Source organism: Salmo trutta, unplaced genomic scaffold, assembly GCF_901001165.1.
Source record: "Salmo trutta unplaced genomic scaffold, fSalTru1.1, whole genome shotgun sequence".
Lineage (NCBI taxonomy): Eukaryota > Metazoa > Chordata > Actinopteri > Salmoniformes > Salmonidae > Salmo > Salmo trutta.
The window spans coordinates 106,022-121,617 of NW_021822687.1; the positions used below are offsets into that span (position 1 = coordinate 106,022).

General features: G+C 40.0%; 1 long non-coding RNA gene across 2 annotated transcripts; it reads left to right on the forward strand.

Moving 5' to 3' along the window:
- Nucleotides 1–329: 329 nt before the first annotated feature.
- On the forward strand, nucleotides 330–14,932 carry LOC115183327 (uncharacterized). Of its 2 annotated transcripts, none has more exons than XR_003874028.1 (3): nucleotides 330–357; nucleotides 598–705; nucleotides 14,882–14,932. It is a non-coding gene; the product is annotated as an uncharacterized LOC115183327 (long non-coding RNA). The 2 variants fall into 2 exon arrangements; XR_003874027.1 differs by lacking the exon at nucleotides 14,882–14,932 and adding an exon at nucleotides 4,193–4,225.
- The last annotated feature ends 664 nt before the right edge of the window (nucleotides 14,933–15,596 follow it).

Here is a 15,596-nt window from a genome sequence, read left to right on the forward strand (position 1 = left end):
TACTTTCTGTTGACTCACAGCTCCTCCCCATTCACTACACCGTCACCACTCACCCTCCAGACCCCATGTCTCCACAACCCTCCCAAACCTCTTACAACATCCCCATACACCTCCACAACCTTACCAAACCTCTCTACAACATCCCCATACACCTCCACAACCCTCCCAACCTCTCTACAACATCCCCATACCCTCCACAAACCCTCCCAAACCTCTCTACAACAATCCCCCATACACCTCCACAACCCTCCCAAACCTCTCTACAACATCCCCATACACCTCCACAACCCTCCCAAACCTCTCTACAACATTTATGGCATCTGGAGACAATCAGTGCTGGTCCTTCACAGAGAACAGGTATGATGGACCGTCCCTTGCCATCATTCTATCACCTTCAGACAACTATAATATGCTGCTGTATAATTCTATCAGGTGATCAGATAATATAGCTATATCTGTTTAATGCACTGGACAAATCTCTCTCTCTTTCTCTGTCTCTCTCTATATATATATATTTGTCTCTCTATATGTCTGTCTTCCTACCGGTTTTAGGAAGGAGAAGGGTCTGAGAGGAATGTAATTATCTTGTATTTGTAGTTCTAGGTTTCCCAGTGGTCATCATGGTATGTGTGAGTCTGGCTGTGTTGGTTGTGGGACTGATCTTGTTACTGATCTACAAATGGAGGAGAGACAGGACATCCTCAAGTGAGTAACACTCATATGTATATTATATGTATGTATGTACTGGACGAAAAGCGATACAGGAGCGCCAAGTCCAGGTCCAAGAGGCTCCTAAACAGCTTCTATCCCCAAACCATAAGACTCCGGAACATCTAGTCAAATGGCAACCCAAACTATTCACATTGCCCCCCTCCCCTCTCCACACCACTGCCACTCTCTGTAGTCATCTATGCTAGTCATCACAGGAGTGATGGTTGCTGATAATGGGCCTCTGTACGCTATGTAGATATTCCCTAAAAAGTATGCCGTTTCCAGCTACAATAGTCATTTACAACATTAACAGTCTACACTGTATTTCTGATCAATTTGTTATTTTAATGGACAAAAAATTTGATTTTCTTTCAAAAACAAGGACATTTCTAAGTGACCCCCAAACTTTGAATATGTACCGTCTGTATGTATGTATGTACTGTATGTATGTATGTACTGTATGTATGTACTGTATGTATGTGCACGCAGGCATACAGTGGCATAGTGGAGTGTATACACAGCCTAGCAGACACTATTATATTCCCATGGCCTAATCCAAGTTAACACACATCTATTTGTAGGCCTAATAACAATATAAAGGACTGAAAAATGTAATATTAGAAAATTATGTTTCCCCAAATGAAAACAAAAGTGCATAGCTGATGATATGGGGCTGCTGTGTTAAAAACGAAATGGCTTTTTTCTTTAATCTGTTGATGTTTAGATAGTTCAGTTGAACTGGTTCTGTTAACACCATTTAACAGTTGATAGACAACTTTATCACTGTTACAAACTAGACTGTTCTCTTATTTAACAACACCTTGTTGAAATAAAGATGTCTCTGGTGCTTCATCATGACTTCATTAGTTGTCTTTCCATCAATTACACAGAACCAGTACTGTAACTAAAACCCATTTAACACTAATACAAGGGGTAGAGTACAGTTTATTAGACTACAGTATATTATGCAGTACCAGTACTGTAACTAAAACCCATTTAAACACTAATACAAGGGGTAGAGTACAGTTTATTAGACTACAGTATATTATGCAGTACCAGTACTGTAACTAAACCCATTTAACACTAATACAAGGGGTAGAGTACAGTTATTAGACTACAGTATATTATGCAGTACCAGTACTGCAACTAAACCCATTTAACACTAATACAAGGGGGTAGAGTACAGCTTATTAGCCTACAGTATATTATGCAGTACCAGTACTGTAACTAAAACCCATTTAACACTAATACAAGGGGTAGAGTACAGTTTATTAGACTACAGTATATTATGCTAGTACCAGTACTGCAACTAAACCCATTTAACACTAATACAAGGGGTAGAGTACAGCTTATTAGCCTACAGTATATTATGCAGTACCAGTACTGTAACTAAAACCCATTTAACACTAATACAAGGGGTAGAGTACAGTTTATTAGACTACAGTATATTATGCAGTACCAGTACTGCAACTAAACCCATTTAACACTAATACAAGGGGTAGAGTACAGCTTATTAGCCTACAGTATATTATGCAGTACCAGTACTGTAACTAAAACCCATTTAACACTAATACAAGGGGTAGAGTACAGTTTATTAGACTACAGTATATTATGCAGTACCAGTACTGTCACTAAACCCATTTTACACTAATACAAGGGTAGAGTACAGTTTATTAGACTACAGTATATTATGCAGTACCAGTACTGTAACTAAACCCATTTAACACTAATACAAGGGTAGAGTACAGTTTATTAGCCTACAGTATATTAATGCAGTACCAGTACTGTCACTAAACCCATTTAACACTAATACAAGGAGTAGAGTACAGCTTATTAGACTACAGTATATTACACAGAACCAGTACTGTCACTAAACCCATTTTTAACACTAATACAAGTAGTAGAGTACAGCTTATTAGCCTACAGTATATATGCAGTACCAGTACTGTAACTAAACCCATTAACACTAATACAAGGAGTAGAGTACAGTTTATTAGACTACAGTATATTATGCAGTACCAGTACTGTCACTAAGCCCATTTTCACACTAATACAAGGGGTAGAGTACCGTTTATTAGCCTACAGTATATTATGCAGTACCAGTACTGTCACTAAGCCCATTTTTACACTAATACAAGAGGTAGAGTACAGTTTATTAGCCTACAGTATATTATGCAGTACCAGTACTGTAACTTAACCCATTTAACACTAATACAAGTAGTAGAGTACAGTTTATTAGCCTACAGTATATTATGCTGTACCAGTACTGTCACTAAACACCTTTTCACACTGCTGGATCTGATTGATTTTTTTCACATTTTCAATGTCAGTACAGTTCCAGGCTTCAGTTGAATGACTAACCAAGGCCAGCCCAGTCCAGCTTGGCTCTGTAGTGGGATGAGAGGTACTGTAGGAACTCAGAACACAATAACACAAAGGTAGTTTACACACCACAGAACTAAGCTGACACTGAGCCATGCCAAGCCAAGCTCAGAGGAGTTTGTCCTGGATACTCATGCTAGAAATGTTACTGTATCTAATATCTAGGCCAGCAGAGTAAAACATTGGTTGACCTGACTGAAAGATTGATCATTATGGCCCATTCAGAGAACATGTCACTGTTTCTCATAGAAGTTTCACACAGGGAGCCTTTCCTTCACTGGCGGGCCGTTTGGGACATTTTGGGCAAAAATAGAGTATACCAAATGTTCCATACACTACTACACCACTGTACCACTACACTACTACACCAACTACACCACTGCACCACTACACCACTACACCACTACACTACTACTACACCACTACACCACTGCACCACTACACCACTACACCACTACACTACTACACCACTACACCACTACACTACTACTACACCACTACACCACTACACCACTACACCACTACACTACTACACCACTACACCACTACACTACTACACCACTACACTACTACACCACTACACTACTACACCACTACACTACTACACTACTACACCACTACACCACTACACTACTACACCACTACACCACTACACTACTACACCACTACACCACTACACCACTACACCACTACACCACTACACCACTACAATACTACACCACTACAATACTACACCACTACACTACTACACCACTACACCACTACACTACTACACCACTATACCACTACACCACTACACCACTGCAATACTACACCACTACACCACTACACTACTACACCACTACAACCACTGCACTCTACACCACTGTACCACTGCACTACTACACCACTACACCACTGCACTACTACACCACTACACCACTACACTACTACACTACTACACCACTACTACCACTACACCACTGCACCACTGCACTACTAACACACTACACACTACACCACTACAACCACTGCACTACTACACCACTGTACCACTGCACTACTACAACCACACCACTACACGTGCACTCGCATGCTTTATATGTTGTGTGTTCCACAGAGCCAGTCACCAATCCAGACACAACAACCCAAGACATCCACCTACCAAACCCTCAACAACAACAACCCAAGACTCCACCTACCAAACCCTCAACACAACAACCCAAGACTCCACCTACCAAACCCTCAATACAACAACCCAAGACTCCACCTACCAAACCCTCAACACAGCAACCCAAGACTCCACCTACCAAACCCTCAACACAACAACCCAAGACTCCACCTACCAAACCCTCAACACAACAACCCAAGACTCCACCTACCAAACCCTCAACACAACCGATCCAAACTAAAATGATGACACCATTAACTTCACACACGAGACAGGATACTGTTAGTACAGTGTTTATTCTTTGTAACATTTGTACTTTTGGAAATCCATTCTGCACCATACTTTCTCAATCAATGGTAACATATGTGGATTAATATAATAAAATATATTGATGTATACTTTAACTATAATGTCATCATCTCAACATTGTGTTCCTCCTGAAATAAACATGGTAACTTTCGAACAGAGAAGTTGACAGTTTTAACACTTAGTCACCACAGCTAGCTGAGTTCTCTGGTGGTTTAGAAGTCTATCCTCCGGCCGGTTTGAACCAGTTTCACTCTGCAGCACATATAGACCTCCAGACAGTGAGGTCATTTCAGAACCAGGATATGGGGCTAATGCCCTCCCCCTCCACCACCACCATCACTATCTCCATCTCTCTGATATGCAGAGGGACAGAGAGTAGGGTGTGGTGTCAGAGGAGGGAGGAGCATCAATAAAGGAAGAAAGAAGACTTCAGAAACACCCAGCTGTCAAACACTGTCTGACTGGTGATGGTTTAGTAGGACTGAGAGTAGCTGACAGAGAAGCTGTTGTGGACCTGGGCTTGTTGATGCACCAGGTGGTAGTATGGTAAATGTGATAGTAAGTAACTTTACAGTATGTTAACTGTGGTAGTAAAGTAACTTTAATAGTATAGTAACTGTGGTAGTAAAGTACTTTAACAGTATGGTAACTGTGATAGTGAAGTAACTTGAACAGTATGTTAACTGTGGTAGTAAAGTAACTTAACAGTATAGTAACTGAGATAGTAAAGTAACTTTAACAGTATAGTAACTTGAGGAGTAACTCTTCAGAATGAAGATACTGCATGTGTCTCCTGCTGTCTCCTTTCAGGTGAGTTCTGTCTGTCTCTGTCTGTGTGGTCTGTCTGTCTGTCTGTCCTGTCTGTCTGTCTGTCTGTCTGTCTGTCTGTCTGTCTGTCTGTCTGTCTTGTCTGTCTGTCTGTCTGTCTGTCTGTCTGTCTGTCTGTCTGTCTGTCTGTCTGTCTCAGTTTATATAGTACTAGACTGGATACTGTCTGGATGATATAATATACTAAGATAATGATTTGTCTATAAGGAGCCAGAACGTGATACACTAGAGATATGATCAGTTGATATATCTGCATATTCATGGTAGAATGTACTGAACTTATCTCATGTCTCTGTTGATGGGTACAGTAGGACTATGAGGGTGTTGACTACAAAGAGGTCCAGTTCCTCTTTAGTGACCGTATGTTTCTGTTTTACAGCTCTCTGTGTTGTGGAGTCAGTCATCACTAAGGCGACTGGAGTTGTTGGGGGAGAGGTCACAATACAGTGCTCATATGCAGATAAATGGTTTGTAAAAAGCAATGATAAGTACTTCTGTAGGAAGAAATGTGACAGTTACAATGACATTCTGGTTCAAACTCAGAAGAACAAGAACTATATTGAGAGAGGAAGATACACCATACATGACAAAAGAAATGGAGACTTCACTGTTACCATCAAGAACCTGGTGAAGTCAGGACTCTGGGACCTACTGGTGTGGAGTGGACAGATCTATAAAAGTTTCATACCAAGAGGTGCGTCTCACAGTTACAGATGGTAAGTGAACCTTTAGTCACATTTGTCAGAGGTTAATGTTTGTTACATGCTTCATGACTTCATTAGAGAACAGTAAAATGGTGACAGTATTTGTGGCTGCCTGTTCTTTTGTTTTACACACAGCTCCTCCTAAACCGTCAACTGTCACCTCCAGACCTCATTTCTCCACAACCTTCCTTCCATCTGGAGACATCAGTGTTGGTCCTTCACAGAGAGCAGATATGATGGACTGTCCCTTGCAATCATTCTTTCACCTTCAGACCAAACTTCAATGTGCTGCTATAGACAGAAAACAACACTATCTGGTCAAGCATTAGACAAATCTCTCTCTCTCTCTCTCTCTCTCTCTCTCCTCTCTCTCTCTCTCTCTCTCTCTCTCTCTCTCTCCTGCAATTCAAGGGGTTGTTATTGGCATATGAAACAAATGTTTACATTGCCAAAGCAAGTGAAATGGATGAGCAAAGTGAAATAACAAAAAGTGAACAGCAAATATTACACTTACACAAGTTCCAAAAGAATAAAGACATTTGAAATGTCATGTGTCTATATACAGTGATGTAACGATGTTTAAATAGTTAAAGTAGAAAAGGGTTAGACCCAGATGCAGACCACGTCGGAGAAACTATAGTTTAATAATCCAACAGGGGCAGGCAATAGACAGGTCAAGGCAGGCAGGGGTCAGAAACAGGTGGGGCAACGGTTGGGTCTAATTGTGTTGCAGTCCTGGGGCTCTGTGGGGTCTGTTTTGTGAACAGAGCCTCAGGACCAGCATGCTTAGGATACTCTTTTCCAGGTTCATCTCTCTGTAGGTGATGGCTTTGGAATGGAAGGTTTGGAATTGCTTCCTTTTAGGTGGGTGTGGATTTTAATAGCTCTTTTCTGGATTTTGATACTTAGCTCTACTTGTTCTCCCCACCGTATTTGGTGTTTTACATTGTACAAAGAGGATCTTTTGCAGATTGCGGACTCTGAATTTGGTGTTTGTCCCCATTTTGTGAATTCTTAGTTGGTGAGCGGACCCCAGACCTCACAACCATAAAGGGCAATGGGTTCTATGAATTATTCAATAATTTTTTGCCAAATCTTAATTGGTATGTCCAATTTTATCTTCCTTTTCATGGCATAAAAGTCCCTTGCCTTGTCTCTAAGAATGTTCACAGTTGTGGAAGTTACCTCTGGCAATGATGTTTAGGTCGAGGTATGTGTAGTTTTGTGTGCAAAAAAGCAACGGTGTCTAGATGGAATTTATATTTGTGGTCCTGACAACTGGACCTTTTTTGAAACATCATTATTTTTGTCCTACTGAGCTTTACTGTCAGGGCCCAGGTCTGACAGAATCTGTGCAGAAGATCTAGGTGCTGCTGTATGCCCACCTTAGTTGGGACAGAAGCACCAGATCAGCAAACAGTAGACATTTGACTTCAGATTCTAGTAGGGTGGGGCCGGGTGCTGCAGACTGTACTAGTGCCCTCGTCAATGTGTTGATATGTGACCTGATTTGGGAAACTAGGTGTGTCTCAAGTCACGACTTCACAGGAGAGTCGTATGAACGTAAACATTTTTTAATCAAAATGCGTTTTTTGGCAGAAATGCCTTCTCGAATACCTGAACATTCATGTGCCTTAATAACAAACTCGTATGCCATCTGTAAATATGAATAAATTGGCTTATCAGGAATCAAGCTAAGACCCAAGTGCACACTGTGAAGTAACAATGTTTATTGTAACCACAGGGGCAGGCAAACGACAGGTCAAGGCAGGCAGGGGTCGATAATCCAGAGCAGAGGTCAAGGTACAGGACGGCAGGCAGGCTCAGGTCATGCAGAGGTCGGTAATCCAGAGGAGGAGCAAAGGTACAGGACAGCAGGTAGGCTCAGGGTTAGAGACAGGCAGTGGTCTGGTGGGCGGGCACAGGGTCAGGACAGGCAAAGGTCAAAGGACCAATTTATCGCGTAATTAATAGCTGATTCTAAGATTTGTAATTGATAACGTATATGTTTTTGCTGTTTGTTCTTTGTTATAGAGACAAAAAGATTGGAGAAATGGCTTCTCCACACATCTCCATTTGGAAAGATAACTCTTTGTGTTGTTGTTTGTTTAGTGTGTTGTTTAGATTCTATTACATTGAGGTGATTTCTGACATGCTGTTCCTTCTTTTTCCTTCGTGTATTTCAGTATTTTTTTAAGTGGTTCACCATAGTGAAGACGTAGACTTAGCTTTCTGGGTGTATGTTTTTGATTGGATAGGTTTCTCAATTTCTTTCTTAGGTTTTTGCATTCTTCATCAAATATACTGTTTAGACTTTCTACTGCCAAGTTTACACCTTCACTATTACAGTGAAATGTTTTGTCCAGGAAGTTGTCTAAAAGGGATTGAATTTGTTGTTGCCTAATTGTTTTTTGGTAGGTTTCTACACTACTTTCCTTCAATCTACAGCATTTCTTAATATTGTGCAGTTCCTTTGGCTTTGATGCCTCATGACTGAGTATTTCTCTGTTCAGGTAGACTAGATTTTGCTGTGATCTGATAGGGGTGTCAGTGGGCTGACTGTGAACGCTCTGAGATAATCTGGGTTGAGGTCAGTGTTAAAGTAATCTACAGTACTACAGCCAAGTGATGAGCTGTAGGTGTACCTACCATAGGAGACTCTTCGAAGCCAATGACTATGTACATACCCAGCATCTGACAGATCTGCAGGAGTTGAGACCCATTTGTGTTGGTTATTAAAATGTTGACTAATTTAATAGAGTGGATTAGGTCTGCTCTATAGCAAATTAGCATACCCCCTGAGTCTCTTCCCTGTTTCACACCTGGTAGTTTGGTGGATGGGACTACCAGCTCTCTGTAACCTAGTGGGGCAACCAGTGGGTCCGTCTCCTCTGTACCATGTTTCTTGTAGGATGACAATGTCTGTATTTCCAATTTCTTTGATAATGTCTGGGTTCCTGCTCTTCAGGCCAAAGGCAGATGACCTCAGACCTTGTATATTCCAGGATGAGATAGTAAAAGCTTTGTGTTCCATAGTGTCGAGTGTTGCCTCCTTCGCTTTCACTTTTTTCACCCGCCACCATTCCCCCCTTCCTCCTCTGTAGACTCTCCATCCTTGGACTCTCCTGCAAGACAGAGTGAGAGTGCTGTTAAGTTTAACCTCTGTAGGGTAGGTGGGACGCAATCGTCCCACACTATTCAACAGCCAGTGAAAAATCAGAGCGCCAAATTTAAAACCACAAAATGTCATAATTCAGAGTTCTCAAACATAGGAATATTTTACACCATTTTATAGATACACTTCTCCTGAATCGAACCACGTTGTCTGATTTCCAAAAGGCTTTACAGCGAAAGCAAAACATTAGATTATGTTAGGAGAGTACATAGACACAAATAACCACATAGCCATTTCCAAGCAACTAGCATGCATCACAAATACCCAAAACATAGCTAAATGAAGCACTAACCTTTGACGATCTTCATCAGATGACACTCCTAGGACATCATGTTACACAATACATGCATTTTTTAAAGTTAGATTTCAGCATGGTTAAAGTTAGATTTGTGCAGGGTTAAAGTTAGATTTGAGCAGGGTTAAAGTTAGATTTGAGCAGGGTTAAAGTAAGATTTGAGCAGGGTTAAAGTTAGATTTGAGCAGGGTTAAAGTTAGATTTGAGCAGGGTTAAAGTAAGATTTGTGCAGGGTTAATGTTAGATTTGAGCAGGGTTAAAGTTAGATTTGAGCAGGGTTAAAGTTAGATTTGAGCAGGGTTAAGTAAGATTTGAACAGGGTTAATGTTAGATTTGAGCAGGGTTAAAGTTAGATTTGAGCAGGGTTAAAGTTAGATTAGAGCAGGGTTAACCTGTCTGGGAACCTGGGACGCTTGCGTCCCACCCTGGTCAACAGCCAGTGGAATCGCATCGCGCGAAATACAAATACCTCATAAATGCTATAACTTCAATTTCTCAAACATATGACTATTTTACATCAATTTATAGATACACCTCTCCTGAATCGAACCACGTTGTCTGATTTCAAAAAGGCTTTACAGCAAAAGCAAAACATTAGATTATGTTAGGAGAGTACACAGCCAAAAATAATCACACTGCCATTTTCAAAGCAACTAGCATGCATCACAAATACCCAAAACACAGCTAAATGCAGCACTAACCTTTGACAATCTTCATCAGATGACACTCCTAGGACATCATGTTACACAATACATGCATTTTTTGTTCGATAAAGTTCATATTTATATATAAAAACAGCATTTTACATCGGCGCGTGACGTTCAGAAAATATTTTCCCCAAATGCTTCCAGTGAATCAGCGCTACAATTTACAAAATTACTATTTCGAAAACATTGTTAGGGCTAGGGGGCAGTATTTACACGGCCGGATACAAAACGTACCCGATTTAATCTGGTTACTACTCCTGCCCAGTAACTAGAATATGCATATAATTATTGGCTTTGGATAGAAAACACCCTAAAGTTTATAAAACTGTTTGAATGGTGTCTGTGAGTATAACAGAACTCATATGGCAGGCAAAAACCTGAGAAGGTTTCATGCAGGAAGTGGCCTGTCTGACAAGGAGTCGTTCTTCTTGTCTCTGTTTATTGAAGAGTGGGGATCTTAGCTGTAACGTGACACTTCCTACGGCTTCCATAGGCTCTCAGAGCCTGGGAAAAACCTGAACGATATCGAGGCAAGCCCCAGGCTGAAACACATAATCGCCTTTGCCAAGTGGCCGATAAGAGGACAAAGGAATTAGGCGCGTGACCGAGTCGACCACGTGCTGTATTTTCTTTCGGCTGTTTACCTAATTGCAGATTCCCGGTCGGAATATTATCGCTTTTTTACGAGAAAAATGGCATAAAAATTGATTTTAAACAGCGGTTGACATGCTTCGAAGTACAGTAATGAAATATTTAGAAATCTTTTGTCACGAAATGCGCCGTGCGCGTGACCGTTATTTACCATTGGGATAGTGTCTTGAACGCACAAACAAAACGTCGCTGTTGGAACATAACTATGGATTATTTGGGACCAAACCTACATTTGTTATTGAAGTAGAAGGCCTGGGAGTGCATTCTGACGAAGAACAGGAAAGGTAATCAAACTTTTCTAATAGTAAATCTGACTTTGGTGAAGGCTAAACTTGGTGGGTGTCTAAATAGCTAGCCCTGTGATGCCGGGCTATCTACTTAGAATATTGCAAAATGTGCTTTCACCGAAAAGCTATTTTAAAATCGGACATATCGAGTGCATAGAGGAGTTCTGTATCTATAATTCTTAAAATAATTGTTATGCTTTTTGTGAACGTTTATCGTGAGTAATTTAGTAAATTGTTAGTAAATTCATCGGAAGTTTGCGGGGGGTATGCTAGTTCTGAACGTCACATGCTAATGTAAAAAGCTGGTTTTTGATATAAATATGAACTTGATTGAACAAAACATGCATGTATTGTATAACATAATGTTCTAGGTGTGTCATCTGATGAAGATCATCAAAGGTTAGTGCTGCATTTAGCTGTCTTCTGGGTTTTTGTGACATTATATGCTAGCTTGAAAAATGGGTGTCTGATTATTTCTGGCTGGGTACTCTGCTGACATAATCTAATGTTTTGCTTTCGTTGTAAAGCCTTTTTGAAATCGGACAGTGTGGTCAGATTAACGAGAGTCTTGTCTTTAAATAGCTGTAAAATAGTCATATGTTTGAGAAATTGAAGTAATAGCATTTCTAAGGTATTTGAAAATCGCGCCACAGGATTCAACTGGCTGTTACGTAGGTGGGACGATTTGGTGCCACCTGCCCTAGAGAGGTTAAAATGTAATATTGTCATTCAAAGAATTATAGATTAACATCTCTTGAATGCAACCGCATTGCCAGATTTAAAAATAACTTTACTGGGAAATCACACTTTGCAATAAACGAGGTCCTATGCTCAGAAAAATAGGCTAGGCGATACAGGTTAGCGCCATCTTGGAACCATCTAAAATCAAATATACTATTGTAAATATTCCCTTACCTTTGATTATCTTCATCAGAAGGCACTTCCAGGTATCCCAGGTCCACAACAAATGTAGTTTTGTTCTAAAAAGTTAATAATTTATGTCCCAATAGCTCCTTCTTGTTAGCGCGTTCCGAAGGCTACTCATAATGTACGAGGCGCACGGGACTTGTCGTCACGAATGTGCAAAAAATATATATTTACGTTCGTTCAAACATGTCAAACGTTGTATAACATAAATCTTTAGGGCCTTTTTCAATCAGAGCTTCAATAACATTCAAGGCGGACGATTGCATTGTCTTACTACACGTTTCGGAATGAAAGGGTACCCATGGGCGCCCGCGTCATAGTAGTAATGGCCCTCCCTCTATGACCAACTTTCCAGGCCTCTCGTTCGGTCAGTTTTTACCGGAGAAGAGTCAAACCACTTTGTAAAGACTGTTGACATCTAGTGGAAGCCTTAGGAAGTGCTAAATTAATCCTAACTCACGGTGTGTTTCATAGGCAAAGTGTAATTATCTTGTTTTTGTAGTTCTAGGTCCACCAGTGGTCATCATGGTGTGTGTGAGTCTGGCTGTGTTGGTTGTGGGACTCATCCTGCTACTGATCTACAAATGGAGGAGAGACAGGACATCCTCAAGTGAGTAACTCTCATATGTATGTATGTATGTATGTATGTATGTATGTATGTATGTATGTATGTATGTATGTATGTATGTATGTAAGTATGTATGTATGTATGTATGTATGTATGTATGTATGTACGTATGTATGTATGTATGTATGTATGTATGTATGTATGTATGTATGTATGTATGTGTGTACACTACCGTTCAAAAGTTTGGGTCACTTAGAAATGTTCTTGTTTTTGAAAGAAAAGCAAATTTTTTGTCCATTAAAATAACATCAAATTGATCAGAAATACAGTGTAGACATTGTTAATGTTGTAAATGACTATTGTAGCTGGAAACGGCTGTTTTTTAATGGAATATCTACACAGTCGTACAGAGGCCGATTATCAGCAACCATCACTCCTGTGTTACAATAGCACATTGTGTTAGCTAATCCAAGTTTATCATTTTAAAAGGCTAATTGATCATTAGAAAACCCTTTTGCAATTATGTTTGACACTCTAATGTACTTGTCCTCTTGCTCAGTTGTGCACCGGGGCCTCCCACTCCTCTTTCTATTCTGTTCTGTTCCATTTGAACATGGGAGTGATGGTTGCTGATAATGGGCCTCTGTACGCCTATGTAGATATTCCATAAAAATCTGCCGTATCCAGCTAGAATAGTCATTTACAACATTAACAATGTCTACACGGTTTTTCTGATCAATTTTATGTTATTTTAATGGACAAAAAAATAATATTTTTTTCAAAAACAAGGACATTTCTAAGTGACTCCAAACTTATATGTGACCCCATATATATGTATGTACTGTATGTTTGTATTTCTGTATGTACAGTATTTACGTGCACACAGGCATACAGTGGTATAGTGGAGTGTATACACAGCCTAGCAGACACTATTATATTCCCATGGCCTAATCCAAGTCAACACACATCTATTTTATTGGCCTAATAACAATATAAAGGACTGAAAAAATGTAATATTAGAAAATTATGTTTCCCCAAATGAAAACAAAAGTGCATAGCTGATGATATGGGGCAGCTGTGTTAAAAACTAAATGGCTCTTTCTTTAATCTATTGATGGTCAAATAGTTCAGTTGGAACTGGTTCTGTTGAACATGATTTTAACAGTTGATAGACAACTTTATCACTGTTACAAACTAGACTGTTCTCTTATTTAACAACAACCTTGTTGAAATAAAGAAGTCTCTGGTGCTTCATCATGACTTCATTAGTTGTCTTTCCATCAATTACACAGAACCAGTACTGTAACTAAAACCCATTTAACACTAATACAAGGGGTAGAGTACAGTTTATTAGACTACAGTATATTATGCAGTACCAGTACTGTAACTAAACCCATTTAACACTAATACAAGGGGTAGAGTACAGTTTATTAGACTACAGTATATTATGCAGTACCAGTACTGCAACTAAACCCATTTAACACTAATACAAGGGGTAGAGTACAGTTTATTAGACTACAGTATATTATGCAGTACCAGTACTGTCACTAAGCCCATTTAACACTAATACAAGAGGTAGAGTACAGTTTATTAGCCTACAGTATATTATGCAGTACCAGTACTGTCACTAAACACCTTTTCACACTGCTGGATCTGATTGATTTTTTTCACATTTTCTATGTCAGTACAGTTCCAGGCTTCAGTTGAATGACTAACCAGGCCAGCCCAGTCCAGCTTGGGTCTGTAGTGGGAAGAGAGGTACTGTAGGAACTCAGAACACAAGAACACAGTGGTGGTTTACACACCACAGAACTAAGCTGACACTGAGCCATGCCAAGACAAGCTCAGATGAGTTGTCCTGGATACTCATGCTAGAAATGTTACTGTATCTAATATCTAGGCCAGCAGAGTAAAACATTGGTTTACCTGACTGAAAGATTGATCATTTATGGTCATTCAGAGAACATGTCACTGTTTCTCATAGAAGTTTTCACACAGGGAGCCTTTCCTTCACCTGGCGGGCCGTTTGGGACATTTTGGGCAAAAATAGAGTATACCAAATGTTCCATACACTACTACACCACTGTACCACTACACCACTACACCACTACACCACTGCACTACTACACCATTACACCACACCACTGCACGTGCACACACATGATTTATATGTTGTGTGTTCCACAGGGCCAGTCACCAATCCAGACACAACAACCCAAGACTCCACCTACCAAACCCTCAATACAACAACCCAAGACTCCACCTACCAAACCCTCAACACAACAACCCAAGACTCCACCTACCAAACCCTCAACACAACAACCCAAGACTCCACCTACCAAACCCTCAACACAACAACCCAAGACTCCACCTACCAAACCCTCAACACAACAACCCAAGACTCCACCTACAAAACCCTCATTAGTAAAACAACAGACCCAAACTAACGCTGTGTTAATAACATGTTGGAAACTCTGAAAATATCTCTAGTAAACTGAGAGCAACAAGTTGTAAACATTCACTTGATGTGAACTCACTGAGATCGCTGATTGACTAATATCAAACTGTCTCAACCATGACATAACAGTACATCTATCATGCTTGTAATCAAATTAAAGTGTTCAAAAACCATATTGATAGATTGTTTTAATATAAGTATTGTTTTGTTGTTGTATGTAATTCTGTAAATGCTGTTGTCAAGGTAATTTCCTCAGTTCGTGAAGTCAGTGGTCAGTATGTGGGAGAAGTCGATGCTCAGGGATGATAGACAAGTCTCCCACTAGTAATTATCAGTCGGAGGGACCTTCAAGTGGAATGTTCTGGTATTTACTAGTATTTACAGTCAGTAAAGTCTCTGTAACATTTGAATCATTTTTTAACCTCCCACTAGTAATTATCAGTT